Source organism: Spermophilus citellus (genome assembly GCF_964194105.1).
Source record: "Spermophilus citellus genome assembly, chromosome: 14".
NCBI classification, from domain to species: domain Eukaryota; kingdom Metazoa; phylum Chordata; class Mammalia; order Rodentia; family Sciuridae; genus Spermophilus; species Spermophilus citellus.
This window is the reverse complement of record NC_138194.1, coordinates 88,656,969-88,667,796: the sequence shown is the minus strand read 5'-3', so window position 1 is coordinate 88,667,796 and position 10,828 is coordinate 88,656,969.

Genomic DNA, 10,828 nt, shown 5'->3' with positions numbered 1-10,828 from the left:
CATCTTCAACAAATGGTGTTGGGAAAACTGGAAATCCATATGCAACAAAATGAAACTGAATCCCCTCCTCTCTCCATGCACAAATGTTAACTCAAAATGGATCAAGGAGCTTGATATCAAATATGAGACTCTGCGTCTAGAAGAAAAAGTTGGCTCCGATCTACATATTGTGGGGTCAGGCTCCAAATTCCTTAATAGGACACCCATAGCTCAAGAGTTAATAACTAGAATCAACAAATGGGACTTACTTAAACTAAAAAGTTTTTTCTCATCAAAAGAAACAATAAGAGAGGTAAATAGGGAGCCTACATCATGGGAACAAATTTTTATTCCTCACACTTCAGATAGAGCCCTAATTTCCAGAGTATACAAAGAACTCAAAAAATTAGACAATAAGATAACAAATAACCCAATCAACAAATGGGCCAAGGACCTGAACAGACACTTCTCAGAGGAGGACATACAATCAATCAACAATTACATGAAAAAATGCTCTCCATCTCTAGCAGTCAGAGAAATGCAAATCAAAACCACCCTAAGATACCATCTCACTCCAGTAAGATTGGCAGCCACTATGAAGTCAAACAACAACAAGTGCTGGTGAGGATGTGGGGAAAAGGGTACTCTTGTACATTGCTGGTGGGAGTGCAAATTGGTGAGGCCAATTTGGAAAGCAGTATGGAGATTCCTGGGAAAGCTGGGAATGGAACCACCATTTGACCCAGCTATTGCCCTTCTCGGACTATTCCCTGAAGACCTTAAAAGAGCATGCTACAGGGATACTGCCACACTGATGTTCATAGCAGCACAATTCACAATAGCTAGACTGTGGAACCAACCCAGATGCCCTTCAATAGATGAATGGATTAAAAAATGTGGCATTTATATACCATGGAGTATTATGCAGCACCAAAAAATGACAAAATCATGGAATTTTCAGGGAAATGGATGGCACTAGAGCAGATTATGCTTAGTGAAGCTAGCCAATCCCTAAAAAACAAATACCAAATGTCTTCTTTGATATAATGAGAGCAACTATGAACAGAGCAGGGAGGAAGAGCAGGAAGAAAAGATTAACATTAAACAGAGACATGAGATGGGAGGGAAAGGGAGAGAAGAGGGAAATTGCATGGAAATGAAGGGAGACCCTCATTGCTATACAAAATTACATATAAGAGGTTGTGAGGAGAATGGGAAAATAAACAAGGAGAGAAATGAATTACAGTAGATGGGGTAGAGAGAGAAGATGGGAGGGGAGGGGAGGGGGGATAGTAGAGGATAGGAAAGGTAGCAGAATACAACAGTCACTAATATGGCATTATGTAAAAATGTGGATGTGTAACCGACGTGATTCTACAATCTGCATTTGGGGTAAAATTGGGGGTTCATAACCCACATCAATCTAAAGTATGAAATATGATATGTCAAGAGCTTTGTAATGTTGTGAACAATCAATAAAAAAAAAAAAGTAAATTTAAAAAAAAAAGATTTAAAATGACTTCTGCTCAAAATGGATAAACAAACAATACCTTTCTAACATAGAAAAAGAATGAACTTTTGATACGACAACAGGGATGGAATTCAAGGATGGTATGCTGAATGGCGGGGAGGGAGGTCAATCAACTTTTCAGTGATTTGGTCTGTGCGTCCACTTATATAACACTCTTGAAATGACAGAATTCTAGTGATCTAATGATGGAGAACAGGGATCAGGGTTGGCAGGCAGGTCTTACAGCTGTAGAAGGAGGGAGTTTCTTTGGAATTTTGTTGAACCTGGTAATGGTGTCTCAGTGTGATGATGCTTACACAGATTTGTAGATGTGATGAGATTTTATAGTAACAAACACACACACACACACACACACAATGATGAGAATCAAGTGATCTACAGTTTAATTCATAGTATTGTACCAATATCAATATCAACTCCCTAGTTTTGAAAACACACTCTGGTTTTATAAGATGTTATCATGGAGGGAAGCTGGACAAAGAGCACGTGGGAGCCTCTCATTTTTGCTACTTGTTCTGTCTTAAATTATTTCAGAATAAAAGTTTCCCACAAGTGGTCTAGCCCTGTACTGTCCCTCCCATGGAGCCTGCACGTGAGCTCCAGGAAACACACCCTTCCTTTTCCCCAGCGAACCCTGGGAGCACAGGACCAAACCCAGCCCTGTGTCCTGCCGCCACAGGCCAGTCTACCCAGGTCTCTTTGCCTGCCCCCAACTGTAGAAAATGTATTTCCCCCGCCCTTCTGGGCCTTCTAAACCCCTGACTTCTGGTGGCAAACTCATCCCGCACACATACTCTGATCACTTGTGTATTCCGTGTGGCTGAGGCGATCCAGAATTAGGCGACAGGGTCGTGAGCATTTCCCTGGTGTGGTGGATGCTGTAGCCCTGATACAGTTCTCCCCTTGAGGATGAGGCCTCATCTCTACCCCAAATCTCAGAAAATCTCTCTGAGCTGAAGAGAGCACCAAGGAAACATCCCTTTCCCGGAGGCAACCTGCATGTAATGACTGGTCCCTGTGGGGGTTACTGATCCCAGTGGGGGTTAAGAAGACTCAGCCTCCTTGCCTCAACAGGGAACAGCTCTGAAGTCTAAGCCAGCTCCAGAACCCCCTTGGGGTTGGCTGAGGCCTTTATAGTGACTGCAGCAAAGCTCCATGTGTCCCTCTGTCTCATCCTGCTTGATTTTCCCACAGGTGTTGGTCCCAAGACACTCCCACATGAGCCTCCTTCATAGTCCCTCCAGGGAATGTGAGCTGTAGCACTCAGTGAACTCCATATATGACAACCAATCTCACACTTATTTTTTATTCCAATTACCTACTGAATTGAGGACTGAGTCAAAATCGAGAAAAGGATAGTTCCACTTAACACATTATATTTATGATAGGAATAATCAAGGAGAGTAAAAAAGAAATTTCAAAGAGGCCTTGTGGAATATTAAATAGCCAGTAAAAAAAAATCTGAACATTTTATAACAAAACATTCCAGAAAAATGACCATGATCTGATATTAAGAGAATGCAAAATTGATTCTGGACTGAGAAACAAACAAACAAACAAAAAAAAGGACATCTTGGAAATATTTGGAGACATGGGAGTACATCCTGTATACAAGGTAATATTCTTGCATGGATGTTAAATTTCTTGGACATCATAATAATATTGTGGTTAGGTAGAAGAATGTCTTTGTTCTTAGTTTCAAAACCCTGCTTTAGTGTTTATGGGTGAAGTCTCATGATGTCTGCAACTTGCTTTCAAATCATTCAGGAAAAAAGAAAAAGGATTTTTATAATAAGCCAGCAAGAGCAAGAGAGCTATTCTCTGCCAAGACCAGAAATACTCTTGCCCTGGTATTCTCATTCCTGTGCTAGATGCTCCCCCTTGTGTATCAAGAGAACAAGAATGCATTCATCAAAAGGGATTTCAAAACTGTCCTTCACAGCCAGAAGGCAAGGCTGCAAGACTTTCAGAGAAGGCCATCAAACTATCATTTTTACTGTCTCCAATCCCAATCCTTAGTTAATGGTGTAGTTCTTATGGCCTCCATCTCCCTGGTACCAAAACTGAAGTCTCAATTCCTGTGGGGTGGGTGGTTGGGGAAAGGCTGGGAGTGGCCTTTAGCCTTATCTGTGGGGAAACAGGGTTTGGAATCCAGTGGCCCTGGGCTGGGTCCTACTTTGGCTGCTTGTTTCCTGGGTGACCTCTTCAAGCATCACCCTAACTAATCTGAGAAGCGGGGAATCACCAGTAGCAAGTGAAAGGTTACTGAGCAGGTTACTGAGCAGGTGCCCAGTGGATATGGCATTGTGGGTGGCTGGGGGTGCCCCCCAGAGAGATGGTGTAGCACCTAACTACTATTTGGACATGCTGTGGAGCTAGAAAGTTGGAGCATTCATCCCCCAGTTCCCACCCAGCGGCCTATGAAGGCTGCTCCAGGGTGTATTAATTCCTCCAGGCTTCCTGTCTGCCCAAGCCAGAGCCAAGTGTGTTGTGTGGAGGGAAAGTCTCTCCCCAGGCCTCCAGTGCTTCACTTAGGTAAGGAAAGGTAAAGAGGGGGAGTTCCGGGGAGGGGGGCTAACAGCATCTGCCACATCACCTGGAAGAACCATGTTTGGGCATAAATGAGAGAGACCCTGAAAGCCATTATCAGAGCGAGCATCCAATAGTGTTCAATGCACCAGAACCCAAAAGCAGGCTACTTTGGCTCCTTGATCCTTCCCTGGATGGCAGAGTGTGCCAGTTTCTGTTTCTTCTGTAACCTTGACTAATACAAACTCTATCACGTCCTGAAAACAAAATCTCCTAGATCCATTCCTCCTTCAATTTCCATTCCTTATCCCCACACCTTTGTGTTCAGAGGCCTCTCCCCGCTGGTCAACCAACCCCAACCTGCCCACTACAAAGGACACTCTGCTAACATTCTTCCATCTCCTATTCAAGAACTTTTAAGGACCCCTTTCTTCCTACAAGATTAAACCCTCAATTCATGCCTGGTTCAAGCCCTCTAGCAGGAAAGGCATCACACGTGCCTAAGGCACCCCATGGCTTCTCTAGGTTCTTGTGTCTAGTCCACACCACTCCTCACACCCAAGACCAGGAGAGAGGTTATGTATGCCCTCTTTTTGCCTTTGGATTTCAACATATTCCAACATGACCAGAGCTTTCTCTTACGCTACAGTAATTCTGGAGTCAGATCCAGGTTCCAATCATATTCCACTATATTACTTTGGGTAAAGTGCCTATGCCCATTTCCTCATCCAAAAAAAATTTAAAAATTTTAAAATAGCAATAATTCCTACTTCATAAGGTTATTTTAAGGATTAATAAACAACAAGTTGCTTTGAACAGTATCTTGCACAAAATGAGTACCCAATAAACATTAACTATCTGCATGGATTCCTTTCAGGTACTATTTCAAGATTTTGTTAAAGAAACATCTGTTGTGAAATAAGAAATAATATTGGTCTCTGTCTCCTCAGTTCCTGGCACAGAACTCCTAAAATGATTGTTAACTTCTGAGCAGTAGGAGTGGTAGGGAAGATGTTTGTTTTAATCTTTGTCCTGTGCCCAGGTTCCTGAGACAGAGCTAAAACCCTTGCAGACAGGGGTGCTAGAAGAATCTTTTGTTCCAATATTTGGTCTTTGACCCTGGTTCCTGACACACAGCTTCTAAGACCTTTGCAATTTTCTAGGCAAAAGGAGTGTCTGACAAAGAGCTCCCAAATCCTTGGGAATTTCATGGGCAACAGGAGTATCTTCTGCTCTCAGTGGGCTCCTGGATGGAGGCTGACCACCAGAAAGACCAGGTCATGATTAGAAGCTTGAAATTTCCATCCCTACACCCATATTCTCCAGAGATGTGAGAGGGACTGGAAATGGAGTTAATAATAGATCATGTCTTCATAATGAAGGCTCAATAAAAATCTTTGGACTATGGGACCTATGGGGTCCAAAGAACTTCCAGGTTGGTGAATATATTTATGTGCACTCCAACTCCACAGAACAGAAGCTCCTACACTTGGGACCCTTTCAGATCACCCCACATATCTCTTGATCTAGCTCTTAAATCCATACCTTTTTATTAATATAATAAGCCAATAAGTAAATATTTCCCTGAGTTCTATGGGCCATTCTAGCAAATTGGTCAAACCATGGAGGGTATCATGGGAACTCTGTAAAATGTATAATAGCTCAGCTAGATGTGTATCCTGACAACCTACTGCTTTTGACTGGTGTCCAAAGTAGGATATACAGTTTTATGGGACTGAGCCCTTAACCCATGGGATCTGACTCTAGGACATCCTGTTGATATTGCTGGAGAAATAACTGATGTATAGGGAAAAACCCACCAAACATCTAGCATCAAAATGGAAATACTGTGCTATTGCTATTAGCAATGTTGAATATGAGAGTAGGAAAAATAGTTGGTGTTTCCTACCTCATATATCTGCCAAGAAAGTTTTCTCTCTGAATGAGCACATGGGCTTCCTGAGCTTTTCTGCACCAAAATGGTAGTTCAAAGCTATGTATGGCACAGAAACACACCATGGTTTCATATGACACATGGCTGTATCAGTTTCCTCAGCCCCCAAATGATAAACCTATAGGTGATTTCCAATATTCTATTGTTATACACCAGGCTACAAGGAATAACCTCAATTACCTGTCATTTTACTTATGTGCAGTACATCTGCAAAATAAATCCCTAGGTGAGGAGTTACTAAGTCAAAGGGATGGTCACAGGTCATTTTTATAGATAAATATCTGAACTGCCCTCCATAGAGATTGAACCAAAATGTTTCATTTGTTTGTAAAAGTTTCCAAGATGAATCTGAGCCTCCATTTTTACTCCTATGCCCCAGATGTAATGATTACTAAGAATGAAACTAAAAGATTTTCCCCTTTTAGAGGAAAAACATATTGTAGGTGTTCATTGTTTATTTTTAAAAATTATTAATTAGCTCTAATAAATTGAATAAAGCAAATTCCTATTAATTATTATATACTATATTTCTAAGAGGTATTAGGAAATAAAAATAACATGTTAGTAATTTTAAAAATGTAGTTTTTAAATTACTATTTATCACCTGTGCAGTAACTATCTTTGAACATTCTTGCAAATTTTTTTTCAAAAAATCTCTTACATTATTTAGAAGCTATCTCAAATCATTTGTCATGATAAAACTGTATTTTATCAATATAAAACAATTTCCAAGATGCCTAGAGCTTCAACACTTGGCAAAGTCATTTAAATGACAGAGGAAAGAAGGTAGTAAAGCAAAAAATAATAAATTTTTTTTAAAATCACTTTTTTTTCAGTAAAACTACAGTTTATTTCAATTAAATTTTGTGATCTCAATGACTTTCCCTTATTAACCTCTTACATTAGAAAATAGCAATCTTAGGGAGAAATAATATAAAATACAATAAATATACCCATAAGATTATGTGTCCAAAAAGTGAGAAGAAATCATATTATATAATTCTATGGGAAAAAACTTCCTAATAATCTGTGTGTTACATGGCATGTCACTACAGAATAAAGAATTGAAACTGTAAAGTCACATATTTTTTTTTAGTTGTCAATGGATCTTTATTTATTTATACACAATGCTAAGAATTGAACCCAGTGCCTCACACATGCTAGGAAAACACTCCATCACTGAGCCACGACCCCAGCCCCATATTTATTTTAATATTTATTTTTTAGTTATAGTTGGACACAATACCTTTATTTTATTTATTTATTTTTATGTGGTGCCAAGGATCAAACCCAGGGCCTCACATGTGCTAGGCGAGCGCTCTACTGCTGAGCTACAACCCCAGTCCAAAAACCACATTTTTTTAAGAAGTAAAATGATTAACTCTTTTTTTCTCCCCTGAGGCAATCATGCCCAACAACTTTGATTTTTCCTTCACTACTTGGTGAAGAGCCCAAATATATACTTTGTTGTGGTTTAGTTCCTATAAGGATTAATATTGCTCAGAACTGATGAAAATAATTAATTCCTGCGGTACACTACGTTTTCTGTGATTTTGTTCACTTAAAAATGCCTGCTACCTGGCTGGGGATATTTCTCAGTTGGTAGAGTGTTTGCCTTGCAAGCACTCACACAAGGCCATGGGTTCAATTCCCAGCACCAAAAAAAAAAAAAATGTCTGCTAACTTAGATATTTAAGATGTGCATCCCAAAGTCCAAGTTTTGAAATAAAAATCCCTGAAGTATTTAAGTTCTCTCCATATTCAAAAGCAATAAAAACAATCAGGATGAGGGGAGAAAGAAAGAAAGAAAGAAGAAAGGAAGGAAGGAAGGAATTGTGTCCATCTACAACTAAAAAAAAATATTTTTTTTAAAAAGCAGGATTATAATTAATAAAGCTTTTATCCAGAAATAATTTCAGTGTCAGATTACTATAAACTTTGAAATGGAATGTTACAGAACATGGGGGTAATCTAGGAATAGGGTGAATTGGGAATTCAGCAAAAGAGATGGCAGTCAGGAGGAATGCCTACATTTAGATCCTAGCTCTGGCTCCCTAGCTATGTGGCTTTGGGTATGTTACTTTACCTTACTATGCCTCGGTACTCTAATCTGTAACACAGGGAGAATGATAGTATCAACCTTATTTTATTATTCTGAGGATTAAATGACTGTACATATAAAAAGATCAGAAGGGCTAACAGGGACATACTGGATACACAGCATTAAGTATTTTAAACATTTTACCTTTCAGCATGTGACTAGCAAATCCAAGGCTGTAATGGGGATCAAGGACTCCTTTCTGATTCTTTCTATAATGTGAGTAAAAAGATAAGATCTCCTGAACATCTGCCCCAAGGTTCACAGCAGCTCTGCACCCATGGGCCTTGGGTCGGGGAGTGACTCAGCTATTGTCCATGGTTCTAGAAAAGGTGTATGCCACAACAGTGGGACTGTTCACAGTTTGCTCCTCAATTTGCTTCCAATATTCTTCCCAGAAATTGCTTTAAATCTCCAGGTCCTCATGGAGACCTCAGGAGAGACTGCCCATTGACTTTAAGTGAAATTTTACCATGACTGCTCCCTTGATAACAAATGGATATTTTTAAAAGCCTGGCCCCAACAGACTTCTGCTGCAGCTCATGGCCACAGCCACATTCTTCCTGGACTGAGAGGGTAAGAGTTCACCCTCTGGGGCCAGGCTGTGTGTTCTGCTCAAAAGAAAGGGGGAAAACACAACGTGTGCTGCTACTCTCAGCATCAGAGACCAGGCGAGGGACTTTCCATTCATGTTTGTGACCAGAGGCTGGAATGAGGTGTCTGCCCGGAATGGCAGAGTAAATTAATCAACTCGTGTTCTTTGCTGCCTGCAGAAATTAATTGTAATGTGCTTTTCACACCAAAAGGTAGAAAAGTAGAGCTTGGAGTTAAGGCGGGGGGCACCACACAAGAGACCTGTTTGAAAAAGGACTCCGTGGTCTACAGGAGGAATAGAATCTAGTCAAAGCAAAGAATTCAAAGAGCGAGAATTCCCCCGTACTTTGCCAGCATTATTCAGAGTTCAGTGGAGCAAGACACTTGATGTTCCAGATTCCCAGCTCCTGGGGTGACAGAAATTGTTCCTTTCTTAAATATTTGAGGGATATTTGTTGAGCAGCTCCTATAATGCATCAGATACTGCACTAGGCGGCAGCACGAGAGTGGAGAATAAGGTAGAAAGGCACCCAGTCTAGAGAAGGGAGATGGAGAGCAGACTTTTAAACAATTTGCAAGATCACTGAAGTTAGTGATATCTGCTATGAAGGGAGGAAGGGCATGGATGTGGACTGGGGCAGTCAGCTCAGGGGATGTCAGCCACAAGAAACAGGAAAAAAGGCTGGCCAGGATAAACAGAATGTGAGATCTGTTTACTGAGGAAGGAATGAGCTCCTCCTGCCCAGGAACAGGAACCTAATAGGGGAGGCAGGACAGGGAGTGGGGAATGGCCAGGAATGGAGAGCGTAGTCACAGAGGCAGCCTCCTTACAGAGATCCCTGAGAGAAAGTCACTGTGAGTGAAGATGACATGTGACTGTGAAGACCAGCCTGGATGGTGAGGCCTGATGCTACCTAACATCCATAGCAGGAAATACAGAATTGAATACGTAATGCTTATCTGCAGGCTACACAGGCACAGAACATTCCTGGGAAGTTATAAAATAAGCTGAAAAAGAGGTTGCTCCTGGGTAGGGAAATCATAAAATTGGAAGGCAAAGAGGGAAGAAAGTTTGCTTTTCACCATTTACTCTTTTATACATTTTTAATTTGTACTATGTATGGGTAACCTCTGTTTTTTAAAGAATTAAAAATTAAACTGAGGGGTTGAGGGTATAGATCAGTGATAGGGTATTTGCCTAATATGGACAAGGCCCTGGGTTCAATGTCCAGGCACCAGAAAAAAATTTTAAAACTGAGAAAAACCACATACAAAAAAAAAAAAGTTTGCCTTTTTGCTACTATTAAGCAACCCCTCTTTGGAAAGACATAATTTTCTTAAAAGCTACATAGTTTTCAATCAGGAACAACCAGTTCTACTAACTTGAGAGCCATTTTATGTTTTCATGTTTGCTTCCCCATTCTGGGGTATATCAGATTCTCAGAGACACTTTATTTCTCTTGTTTTCAATTTACAAATTCTGTCCCCTGCTTTTCTCAAAAGCTCCTCCGTCTAGCACACCTGTAATCCCTGCAGCTCAGGAGGCCAAGGATTACCAAATCAAAACCAGACTCAGCAAAAGTGAGGCACTAAGCAACTCAGTGAGATCATGTCTCTAAATAAAATGCAAAATAGGGCTGGGGATGTGGCTCGGTGCCGAGTGCCAACTGAGTTCAATCACCCGTACTCCAAAAAGCAAACAAAAAATCCTTCTCCTTCCAGACAGTATTTAGCTCTCCTCAATGTCTACTATAAAAGCAAATCTTCCCTCAAAGAAAAATTAGCACAGAAAGATTCAAATAACATTTCCTAAACCTTGTAAAATAAGAACATCAAAGAAAAATCTTCTAAAGGAACTTACCTTTCAGTTAAAACTGACAGAAATCCAACTTATATAAGCTGAAGAAGAAGGAATCCACTGGCTCATAGAGTTGGGCAGCTCAGAAGTTGGGCTACCTTCAAGCACAGATTGATCCGGGGCTCTTGCACCATTGCTGTCAGCTCTGCTTGGTTGCTTGCTGCACTTAGGCCCTTCTGCAGTTTTCACGATGCTCACCAGCAGCCCCAAACCTCTGGGCCTCTAGCTTGGCAATCCCAGTAGAGGGAGAAGTCCTCCCTGAACAGCAATACAGGAAATCCAGAG